Source organism: Sapajus apella, unplaced genomic scaffold, assembly GCF_009761245.1.
Source record: "Sapajus apella isolate SASKATOON/1434 unplaced genomic scaffold, GSC_monkey_1.0 scaffold21, whole genome shotgun sequence".
NCBI classification, from domain to species: Eukaryota; Metazoa; Chordata; class Mammalia; order Primates; family Cebidae; genus Sapajus; species Sapajus apella.
Window position 1 is genome coordinate 26,232,235 of NW_022436961.1, and position 13,003 is coordinate 26,245,237.

Here is a 13,003-nt window from a genome sequence, read left to right on the forward strand (position 1 = left end):
TATACTTTACATACAATAAAATGTGCTCATTTAAAATATACAGTTTAGTAAATATTGACAAATAATACTGTCATGTAACCACCTCCCCAAGCAAGATGGAGAATATTTCTGTCACCCTAGAAAGCTCCCTTGTTCCTCTTCTCAATCAGTCTTACCACCACCCCAGCCAAGGACAAGAATGGCCTGATTTCTGCCACTTCATAGGCCATACCCTGTTTTCTAGAGCTCGATAGGATTACATAGCATGTCCTCTTTTGTGTCTGGCTTCTTTTGCCTTGCATGATATTTTTGAGATTCTTCTATGTTACTACATGAATCAACAGTTCATTTCTTTTTACTGCTGAATACTCTTCCATTGTATGGGCAAACCACAATGTATTTAACCATTTACCTCCTGATGGATTTCTATTTTTCTTCTAATATACATAAAGATTCTACTGAACTTTCATACACAAATCTTTGCGTGAACATGATTTTCCTATATCTTGAGTAAATGCCTAAGAATGAAATTGCTGTATCATATTTGACTTCATAAGAAACTGTGAGATTTTCCAAAGTGGTTGTACCACTGCTGGTGAGTGGTTGTACATTATTACCAGCAGTGTCTGAGAGTTCTGCTTACTCTTCATCCTCACTAACACTAGTGGATACATGGCGGCATCTTACTACACTTTTAATTTTCATTTCTCAGATGACTAGCTATATTGGACATCTTTCCATGAACTTATTAGGCATTTGTACAACTTCTGGTCTATTAACATCTTTTGCCAATTTTTGTTAGTGTTTTTTTTTTTTTCATTGTATTCCATTTTTTAAAATTATACTTTAAGCTCTGGGGTACATGTGCAGAATGTGCAGGTTTGTTGCATAGGTATCAACTTCCGCTTATGAGTGAGAACATGTAATGTTTGGTTTTCTGTTCTTGTGTTAGTTTGCTGAGAATGATGTTTTCCAGATTCATCCATGTCCCTGCAAAGGACATGAACTCATCTTTTTTCATGGCTGCATAGTATTCCATGGTGTATATGTGCCATATTTTCTTTATCCAGTCTATCATTGATGGGCATTTGGGTTGGTTCCAAGTCTTTGCTATTGTACAGTGCTACAATAAATATATGTGTGCATGTGTCTTTACACTCCTTTGGGTACATACCCAGTAATGGGTTTGCTGGGTCAAATGGTATTTCTAGTTCTAGATCCTTGAGGAATTTGCCACACTGTTTTCCACAATGGTTGAACTAATTTACACTCCTACCAATGGTGTAAAAGTGTTCCTATTTCTCCACATCCTCTCCAGCACCTGTTGTCTCCTGACTCTTTAATGATTGTCATTTTAACTGGCATGAGATGGTATCTCATTGTGGTTTTGATTTGCGTTTCTCTAATGACCAGTGATGATGAGCTTTTTTTCATATGTTTGTTGGGTGAATAAATGTCTCCTTTTGAGAAGTGTCTGTTCATATCCTTCACCCAGTTTTTGATGGGGTTGTGTTCGTTTGTTTCTTGTAAATTTGGTTAAGTTCTTTGCAGATTCTGGATATTAGCCCTTTGTCAGATGGATATATTGCAAAAATTTTCTCCCATTCTTTAGGTTGCCTGTTCGTTCTGATGATAGTTTCTTTTGCTGTGCAGAAACTCTTTAGTTTAATTAGATCACATTTATCTATTTTGGCTTTTGTTGCCATTGCTTTTGGTGTTTTAGTCATGAAATCTTTGCCCATGCCTATGTCCTGAATGAATTGTGTAGGTTTTCTTCTAGAGTTTTTATGGTTTTTGGTCTTACATTTAAGTCTTTAATCCATCTTGAGTTAATTTTTATATAAGGTGTAAGGAAGGGATACAGTTTCAACTTTCTGCTTATGGCTAGCCAGTTGTCTCAGCATCATTTATTAAATAGGGAATTCTTTCCCCATTACTTGTTTTTGTCAGGTTTTTCAAAGGTCAGATGATTGTAGATGTGTGGCATTATTTCTGAAGCCTCTGTTCTGTTCCATTAATCTATATATCTGTTTTGGTACCAGTACCATGCTGTTTTGATTACTGTAACCTTGTAGTATAGTTTGAAGTCAGGTAGCATAATGCCTTCAACTCTATTCTTTTGGTTAGGATTGTCTTGGCTATGCAGGCTCTTCTTTGGTTCCATATGAAGTTTAAGGTGTTTTTTTCCAGTTCTGTGAAGAAGGTCAATGGTAGTTTGATGGGGATAGCATCAGATCTATAAATTACTTTGGGCAGTATGCCCATTTTCATGATATTGATTCTTCCTAACCATGGGCATGGAATGTTTTTCCATTTGTTTGTGTCCTCTCTTATTTCCTTGAGCAGTGGTTTGTAGATCTCCTTAAAGAGGTCCTTCACATCCCTTGTAAGTTGTATTCCTAGGTATTTTATTCTCTTTGTAGCAACTGTGAATGGGAGTTTACTCATGATTTGGCAATCTGTTTCTCTGCTATTGGTGTATAGGAATGCTTGTGATTTCTGCACATTTATTTTGTATCTTGAGACTTTGCTGAAGTTGCTTTCAGCTTAAGGAGAGTTTGAGCTGAGACAATGGGGTCTTCTAAATATACAATCATGTTATCTGCAAATAGAGACAATTTGACTTCATCTTTTCCTAGTTGAATGCCCATTTTTAATTTCACTTGCCTGGTTGCCCTGGCCAGAACTTCCAATACGATGTTGAATAGGAGTGGTGAGAGAGGGAATCCTTGTCTTGTGCCAGTTTTCAAAGGGAATGTTTCCAGTAAAAATATGGAACGGTTAATGAATTTGCCTATCATCGTTGCTCAGGGGCCATGCTAATCTTCTCTGTATTCTTCCAATGTTAGTATATGTGCTGCTGAAGTGAGTGCTTTTGCCGATTTGTAATTGGGTTATTTTTCCCCTATTATGAGTTCTCTGTATATTTTGGATATAAGTTTTTTGGTCAGATATATATATTGCAAATATCATCTCCCAGTCTGTAGTTAGGATTTTCATTTTCTTAATAGGGTATTTTGATGATCAGGTGTTTTAAATGTGATAAAGAGCAATTCATCAATTTTTTTTTATGGCTCATAGAAAAAAATTCTTAACATTTAAAACTTCATGGATCCTTGTGTGATGGTGGGTATTAATTCCGTATCTAAGTTGGAGAAAATTACATAACACGAAAGCCACTGTTAAGTTTCCTTAACAGCTTTTTTGAGATATAATTGACATGCTGTACAATTCACCCATTTAAAGTGTACAATCCAATGGTTTTCAGTATAATCACAGAGTCATGCATCTATCACTGCGGTCAACATTAAAACATTTTATTTACCTCAAAAAGAAACGCTGTGCCCTTTAGTTATCACTCCTCTCCTTCCATTCTCCCCCCTACCCCCCACACCTATGCAAACAGTGATTTACTTTCTGTCTTTGTGGATTACCCTATTCTGACATTTCATATGTTGAAATTTGTGGTCTTCTGTGACTGGTCTCCTTCACTTCAAATAATCATTTTAAGGTTTATCCATGTTGTAGGTTTTATCGATACTTCATTTCTTATTTATGGCTGAATAATTGTTGATGGATATATCACATTTTGTTTATCCATTCGTCAGCTGATGAACATTTGAGTTCTTTCCACTTTTTGTTGTTATGAAGAACACTGCTACAAACATCTGGGTACAAGCTTTTGTACGGACATGTTTTCACTTCTTTTGGGTATTTGCCTAGGAGTGGAATTGCCGATCATTTGGTAACTCTATGTATAATTGTTTGAGAAATTGTCAGACTACTTTCCACAGTTAATATACAATCAGAGTGTTTTCTGATTTCTCTATATCCACATCTAGATGTATTCTCTGACTTTTTGATTCTGGCCATCCTAGTGGACATAAAGTGGCATCTTACTGTGGATTTGATTTGCCTTTCCCTGGTAACTGTACAATCTTTCTTGGAGAAATATCTATGTTGGTTCTTTGGTCATTTTAAGATGGTTTTTATGGAGAGTTTATCATGTAAATATGCTTGATGAAGTCATTGGCCACTGGTGACTGAACTCAATCCCCAGCCCTTCTCTCCTCCCCAGAATTCCAGGGTGGGGGTGAAAGTTCCAGTCCTCTAATCACATGGTTGGTTCCTCTGGGGACCAGGCCCCATCCTCCTTTAGCATAAAATCAGGTATAGTTGAAAGGGGCTTATTATGAATAACGAAAGATGCTCCTCTCATCATCACTCAGGAAATTCCAAAGGTTTTAAGAATCTCAGGCAGAGACCAAATATGTATTTCACAGTATATCCCAATATTATATGCTCTCGCCCAATTTAGACTTTGGGCATATCTCTGAGCAGCCATGGAAATATCAGAGCTAAAAACTCCCAGGCAGAACTGAACATCCTTGCCAGAATTCACTTGGTTTTCCCTTTCCGGTACTGTGTTTTGATTTTAATCGTATCAGAAACCAGATCTGAAGTTCTTCCTGCAAACTACTCTTCTGTTCCAGGGCAGAAGGAAGTTTAATGGGAGGCTTTTCCAGAAAATGATGGCAGAGGATCCATCTCCTTGACTCATGGCAACAGGCCATGATCTGGAAAAAAGCAAGGCAACAAGGAAATGTTGCCGAGCTGATCATATCGGCTGGAACCCTTGCTCTCTCCAGGAGCTGAGGCTCGCAGTTGTGTTTGCTACTGGGGATGGCTGTAGAACTGTCTAGTATTATAAGGACCTGGGTATGTGGGAGCTGAGAGCTCTTGACCGGCTGTGTAATTAAAAGGGGACATGCATTAAAACAGTGTATCCTGCACATCCCTGGTCCTTTGCCAGGGGCCGCACAATGCATGGTGTGTACTTTGCTACTTCATTCTGATGGGGTTTGGCAGCCTCTGGGGCAGTGGGAGGTGCAGAGCCTCATAAATACCACATTTGCTTGTAAGCCCAAAGTTCCTAGGTTCTATTTCTGCTTTGTCTCCGTTTAGGAACCAAACTGGAAATGGTTGCTTGGTTTCCTTTCTCCAATACTTGGGGGCCCGTGAGGACTCTTCAGATAGTGTATGTACCCAAAGACTTGCTAGAATCTCCTGTTCTGACTGGTTAGCTCAGCTGGTTGGAAGTGGGCATTAACAGAAGCTGAAGTGTGGCTCTTTTTCTTTGTGGGCACATTGGCTTTGCTCTGTTTCATGGCCATGGCCTGTATCTCTAGCTCCAATCAGGTAAAAATGTCCTGGGTGAATTAATGCAGATTAAATGCCTCACCTAAGATACAACTTGGTAGGTATTTAATCTGTGTTTGTGAAATGAATGAATGCAAATCATTCAGAGAATCACAGAATGACAATAAAAAATGATTTTAGAGACCACCTGCTGCATCTCTTTGCAATATTATTAGTCAGGGAAAAACAATTCTGAGCCTTATTTGACTATTTACAGTTACTATGTAATTTTTCTCAATTGGAGGGACAGAATTGCATTTTATTTATGCAATCCTTTATGTCCTCTCCAGCACCCAGGGCCCTGCCTGGCAATTAGCTGAAACTCAGATGGCAGTGCCCAGCGACCCCCAGCTCTGACAATGGCCCTTCCTAAATGGGCTCCCTGTCCAAACAGTACACTGGGTATAAAGGCTATTATAATTACAGGGTATTGAGTACAGAAACCTGTAATCTAGGGAAGAATTCACCCAGAGCAGTTCCTCCTCCACTGGGAACATAGCCTACACCAAGCAGCGTGGAGATCTTGGTGCTCTGAGAAGGCCTGGCCTGTGGCGCTGCTACTGAGAAGGTACCTGTGGGCCCTGGGGGCAGACTTGGGGCTGCTGAAGGCTGCACAGGAGGAAGGACCACCTCAACTTGTCAGTGAACAGAAGGAAGAACTGAACACAAGCCTCTCTGCCTTTGCTTAGGCCCAGGACTGAAGAAAATTAATCCATGTGCAGTTGAATGACACCACTTGAGATGAGATGGGAAGAGAAGCCCATGTGACTTGATAGGAAAATCAACTTCATAGAGCCACATAAATTAAGCAAAGACTTTCTCCAGGGAAAGATCCTTGGGCTGCTCTAATGAATCCAGTTTGACTCTAAATTGCAGCGGAGTGGTCTTTGGGATGCATATAGGAAACTGTTGTGTAAAGAGACAGAATCCAGGATTAGAGTCTGAGAGGTGCAGCAGGAGTTAGAGTGGAGACTTGGTGGCTTTAATGTAGCAGAGAAGGAGTCATTACGTGAGGGAGGGAAGGGCAGTGCCCACTCTCGTCAACCCAGGCTGGAAGTGTGGGTCTCTGCTGAGCAGGTGTACTACTCACAAAGCCCCCCAGGGCTGTATGTCCTTGTGCCACTCTCCATGGTGTAGCCCTTTAAGGAATTTCAGTGGCTAGGTTTTTTTTTTTTTTTTAATGTTGGTTTTTTGGAAGTATTTGTGGGTCTCTGGAGGGGATGCCTGTCCTTCCATGTTGGTGCAATAGAAAGGCCCAAGTGTGGCTCCCAAAACAGCTGGATGGAGCTGTGACAGAGGCTCCCCAGCTCTGGCTTTGAGAAGACCCAGCAGGGCTGGGAGAATTGCTACACAGGAGGCCGAGGGTAAGGCCTGCCTCTGCTCTCTGGAGGCCTTGGCCACACCAGCCTTCTGGCTGTTGCTCACAGACTTCTCTCCACTGTAAATGTTTTCCTTCCATCTTTCCACTCATCTGAGTCCTTCCAGCCTTCAGAGTTTAGCTCAAATCCCCATGCTACCACAAAAACTGCTGGCTCTCCAGAGAAGACAGCTTTTGTCTCTGTAACTCCTTTAAGCTATTATACACTAGCTTTATCATCAGAGGGGCTGAGTTCAAATCCTGGTTCTGCCATCTGTCATCCATATGACTTGGCAAATTACTTAACCTCTCTGAGCCTTGGTTTCCTTATCTAAAACAGAAATAATTATAATTGCAGTCATCCTAGCATTTCTTCATGGAGGCTATTGTGAACATTAAGTGAGATAATATATGTGAAGTATTAGTAAATACATGGTAAGCATTTAATAAAGGTTACTTGTTATTACCAGTTATTTGACACTCAGCCTTATATTGCTAACATTTTCAGGTGTGACATTCTCTCTTTTTGTGAGAGTATAATTTCCTTGATGCCATATACATTGTTATTTTTCTATTCAATAAATATTTGTTGTGTGTCATACTGTGTATTTTAATTTATTTATAAATTTTTACTTTATTTGATAGACAATGATTGTATATATTATTATATTTCTGAGGTACAGTGTGAAAGTGTGATGTTTTGCTATGTGTTTGCATTGTGGAATAATTAAATCAAGGTAATTAACAAATCTATCACACATACACTTTTTTTTTTTTTTTTTTTTTTTTTGAGATGCAGTCTTGCTCTGTCACCCAGGCTGGAGTGCAGTGGCATGATCTTGGCTTACTCCAACCTCCATCTCCCAGGTTCAAGTGATTCTCCTGCCTCCGCCTCCCAAGTAGCTGGGACTATAGGCACACACCACCATACCCGGCTAATTTTTGTGTTTTTAGAAGAGATGGTGTTTCACTCTGTTGGCCAGGCTGGTCTCGAACTCATGACCTCAAGTGATCTGCCTGCTTCGGCCTCCCAAAGTGCTGGGATTACAGGCGTGAGCCACAGCACCTGGCCTATTTATATACTTGTGGTTTTTTTTGTTTGTTTTTTCTTGATTTTTTATGGGGAATATACCGTATATTTTAAAATAGCCTTTAATTTTAGAAAAGTTTTAGATTTTCAGAAAAATCATTTAGATACTACAGAAAGTACTATATGCCCTTGAGAACTTTTATGCCCTCTCCAATTTCCCTGTTATGAACTTCTCACATTACGGTGACACATTTGTTACAACTAATGAACTGATACGGATACATTATTAATAACTGACATCTACCGATATATTTTTTCAGGTTTCATTAATATTTACCTAATGTCATCTTTCTGTTTGAGGACCCCATGTGGGATACCACAGTACATTTGGTCATGTCTCCTGAGACTCCTCTTGGCTGTGAGTTTCTCAGACTTTCCTTGTTCTTGATGACTTTGACAGTTTTGAGAAGTATTGGTCAGGTATATTGTAGGATGCCCTTTATTGAAATGCATCTGATGCTTTTCTCATGATTATACTGGATTCATGGGTTTGGGGGAGGAAGGTCAGAGAGGTAAATTGCCATTTTCACCATGTTATATGTAGGGTACATGCTATCAACTGACCTTGATCACATGGATAAAGTGGTATTTGTCATGTTTCTCCATGGCAAAGTTCCTTCCCTTTTCCCTCTTTCCAAGCTGCACTCTTTGGAAGGAAGTCATTATTTTCAGCCCATCTTAAGGACTGAAGAGCGAAGTATTCCACCTTCTTCCTTGAGGGTGGAATATCTACATAAATTATTTCCAATTTTTCTGCACAGGATTTTTTTTTCTCATCTATTCATTCACTTATTCATTTAATCAGTAATTTATTGTTACATGGGCTCATGTGTATTTATTTCATGCTTTGGGTTATAATCCATTATTCCTTTATTTATTTTATTACTTAAATTATTTCATATCTGGCCACTGGGATCTCTTTCAGTTGGCTCCTGTGTCCCTTTGACATACTCCCATGATTGTGTGTGTGTGTGAGTTTAACGCTTTCTTACTTTCTAAAACTATGAGATGTTCCAGGCTCATCTTCTGTATTTCCTGTAGAGATGGGGTTTCACCATGTTGTCTAGGCTGGTCTTGAACTCCTGAGCCCAGGTGATCTGACTGCCTTGGCCTCCCAAAGTGCTGGGATTACAGGAATGAGCCATTGCACCCAGCCTACTGAGTTAAAAAAATTTACATACATTGAGCATCACTCTTCGTGCTGTAAAGTTGTATCAGTTTTGATAAATGCATAATGTCAGGTATCCACTCTTATAATGTTACATAGAAGTTTCACTGCCCTAAAAATCCCCTGTGCTCCTTCCCTTACTCTCCCACATTGCTGGCAATCATGGATTAAAAAAAAAAAAAGAAAGAAAGAAACCTATTTCTATAGTTTTGCTCTTTCCAGAATGTATAATTAGAATCATATAGTATGTAGCATTATCATGATGGCCTGTTTCACCTGTCACTATGGATTTAAAGTTTCTCCATATTTTTTCATAGTTTGATAGCTCATTTTAAAATAATTAATACTGTCCCATTGCACCGAGGCACCACAGTTTGTTTATTCATTCATGTATTCAATGATATTTTGGTTGCTTCCACTTTTTGGCAATTCGTGTGCATGTTTCGTGTGAACATGGTTTTCAAATCAATTGACCAGAAACCAGGAACACAATTGCAGGGTCATATGGTGAGACTATGTATAGCATTCTAAGAAACAACTGTCTTCCAAGGTGACTGTACCATTTTTCATTTCCACCAGCAATGAATGCAAATTCCTACTGCTTCAAATACCTACTAGCATTTGGCATTTTCAGTTTTTTTTTTTTTTTTTTTATTTCAGCAATTCTAATAGGTGTATAGTATTATCTCATTGTTGTTTTACATTGCTATTCTCTAATTACAAATAATGTTTAGCATCTTTTTATAGGCTTATTTCCCATCTGTATATCTTTGGTGAGATGCCTGTTCAAATGTTTTGTCCATTTTAAAATAGGGTTGTTTGTTTCCTTATTGCTAACTTTTAAGGAGTCTCTGTATATTTTGGCAATGAATCCTTTATCAGATAAGTGATTGCAAATATTTTCTCCCAGTCTATGGTTTGTCTTTTCATTCTCTTAAATGCATCTTTCAAAAAGCAAAAGTTTTTAATTTTAATGAGCTCTAACATCAGTTTTCTCTTTGGTCAAAATTATTCATGGATTATTCTTTTGGTATTGTATTTAAAAACTCATCAGAAACCCCAAGTGGCATAGATTTTTTGTGTTTTCTTTTAGAAATTCTATAGCATTGTATGTTTTATTTAGGTCTATGTATGATCCACTTTGAGTTGACTTTTGTGAAAAGTATAAGGTCTGTGCCTAGATTATTATTATTTTTTACATATGGATATCTAATTGTTCCAGCCCTATTTGTTGAAAAGACTATCATTTCCCCCATTTAATTTCATTTGCTGCTCTTTTGTCAAAGATGCCTATATTTACATGGGTCTATTTCTAGGCTCTCTATTCTGTTCCATTGATCTATGTCTCTCTTCTTTAAAAACCACACTGCCTTGGTTACTGTAGCTTACAGTAAGTCTTGAGATCAGATCGTTTCAGTCCTTCAAATTCTTTCTTCTCTTTTAGTATGATGGGTAGTCTGGCTCTTTTGCCTTCATATTGCATTTTAAACTTCATTGATTCATCAAGGTCTAGCTTAGAGCCTTACTTAGTTACCGAATTACATACTGAATATGTATTAATTGTGTACTGTTTGTTTACCTCTGAGTACAACTAAAGTCATTTTAAGATTGCTGGAAAATATTTTAAGTTACCTTAGCTTTTTCATCTGAAATTTTTTCTGCAGTTACAAGTTATATATTTATATTTTACCATTATGATGAGAAATAAAATAAATTATTACCATTATGATGACTAGTAGGCACCAGAATTCTTCTTAAAGAAAAAATGCCATTGTTTGGAAAAAATATTTTGATAAGTTGCTAAGAAAAGAAGGTAAAATTTTCAAAGATGTAAGTCAAGACAACAACAAAAAGTATTGCCCTGCTTGAACCAAGGAGAGGGTACTCTGTGTTCCCAAGAGGGAGGATACAGAAGAGAGGGAAGGAAAGACTAAGAAAGGAGATTGGAGGAATTAACAGATGAAATAAAGCTGAGATCCACATACAATGAAGCAACCATTATAAATTCCACCATATAAGATTAGGGGTACCTGATGTTGAAATTGAAAATCTTCCTGCTGTTGTGATACGACACTCACTTTTGTCCCTAACCCCCTCGACCAATCCTCAGTAAAGTCTACCACACTTATGAATGCTTTGTGTCAAAGTTTTCTTTCTTTCTTTCTTTCTTTTTTTTTAAGGAATTCAAGAAAGAACTTGAGTTATACTTTTGCAGTGAAGAGAGAACACCTGGGGAAGCTGAGAATGAAATGAGCCCACCAGGACCTACCAACCGTCTTGATGAGGTTTGGATCTTACAGGGCATGAATGGTGGTTGGAGACAAGCTTATCTGGTTCCGAGGGGCCAGGAGACCTCAGCTAGGCCAGCCTCTGCATTGCACATATTACAATAAGGATGCCTGTATTGTTATATACTTATCAAATTAATAGCATGATTTCCTTTGACTGTATTTAACAGTCATGCGAAGCAAACCCTTCTTGTAGATTGTGCAAATTTAACTCAACCCACATTGGGCTGAACATTGTGACAAATTACTAGGGATGAACTACTTGAATAACACTTTATATGCAAACTGTATTTTTACATTTTCATGCATTCGAACTTGTATGGTTAGGAGAAGAGTCTGTCAGCTTCAAAAATAGATGAAAAATCATTAAATATTGACTGGTAGAGCTGGAAGAGATCTCAGCAACCACTTTGTAGATGAGCAAACTACGATATAGAGAAATGGATAACTTCCCAACTTCATACAGCCTTTGAACAGTAGATTCATTGGAACACTTAAAGGAGAGTCTTCTTTCCCTGCTAGGGGAATTTCTGCCATGAGCCACTCCTGTAGTACTCAAGGGTCTAACTTGGCTATGGGAAAGGCTCCATCTCAAAAATGTTTATGTCTTTGGTTCCTTTCCTCTTACAAAAGAAGGCTGGAGAAAGTTTAAAAAGGCCCACATGGTCATAAAACACGGAACTACAGCTTTTTCTGAAGCCATCCCTTTTGTCCAAATTTTGGGGACTTTACGTGGATGGGGAGCAAGCAGTTTACTTGGGCTTTTTCCTACTTCCTACCTCTCCCAGGACTGGGAGAGTCAACTAAAAACCAGTCAATATATGTTTCATTTTTGTTTTCTGTATAAATAGTTGTCTTATCTGAAATGACCTTTTTCCAAGAGCTAATAGCCATAAATTTTTGCAGCTGGACATGTTTAGAAATGCCTCTTAGCTATTTTTGTTGATTTATTTTCTTTGTCCATATTTATGCAATCCAGCTTTGGGCATAGAAGCAAGCAGCTCTGATCTCTGTTCCTCTACTTCTAATGATTTAAATTCAGGGGACATAGTTCTTTTTCCATGGGAATGGCCCCATATTGGATTCTATGGAGTCATAGCTCAGCCCAGGAGATATTACTCTCTTGTAGACTCAAGTTGAATTCTTTCTGTGGCAACTTTTTCTGCATTTCCTTCAGAGTCTGTTTTGAAATGTTTTTATCTATCTATCTATCTACCTGCCTACCTATCTACTTCCAATTTCCATGTTCAATAATATAATAGTTTTATATTATAGAATATTAACTCACTGGCATATTAAGTAACCACAAAAATGCACATGAAAATATCATCTACTGTGTAGCTTCATGGAAAAGCACATCTGAAACATATTACATGACTATTCCATATATTTAATTATAATCTGAAAAATTTATATAACATGTGGATAGAGTTTAGACATGTTCTCAAAAAGAGAAAAGTGAACTGGCAATTCTTAATGGCCGAATATATGCTAGATTTATCTCATTTAACCCTTAGAACAATCCTGTAAATTAGGCAGGATTACCTCCATTTGAAGATGTAGAATCTGAGTCTCAATGGATCAAATAACTTGTCTAAAGCCACACAGCTAGTATTCATGTAAAGGTATAGCCAGGTTTCTAGGTTAGTCCTAAAGCCGAAATCTCTACTCTTTTCATTATGCCATGCTACATTTAGAGAAACCCAAGCAACGATAGACTTAGGTAAAGGGCTTAGAATTATAGCATTTTGGGTCAAAAATGAAAGTAAATACAAAAACATTTTTGTCCCTTTTCATCTTCGCTGTATTAATAATTTCTGAGTTGGAGGAAAGGACACATGAATGACACAACAGAGAGAAATCATCATCCCTCTCTGTCCTTTTGCTTCTAGAACAATGTTATTACCTCTCTCTCTCTGGAT

The 13,003-nt window shown here is 38.1% G+C and overlaps 1 non-coding gene across 1 annotated transcript; it reads right to left on the minus strand.

Moving 5' to 3' along the window:
• Positions 1 to 2,745: 2,745 nt before the first annotated feature.
• Positions 2,746 to 2,852, minus strand: LOC116558552. Its single transcript, XR_004272059.1, has one exon. It is a non-coding gene; the product is annotated as a U6 spliceosomal RNA (small nuclear RNA).
• Positions 2,853 to 13,003: the final 10,151 nt, after the last annotated feature.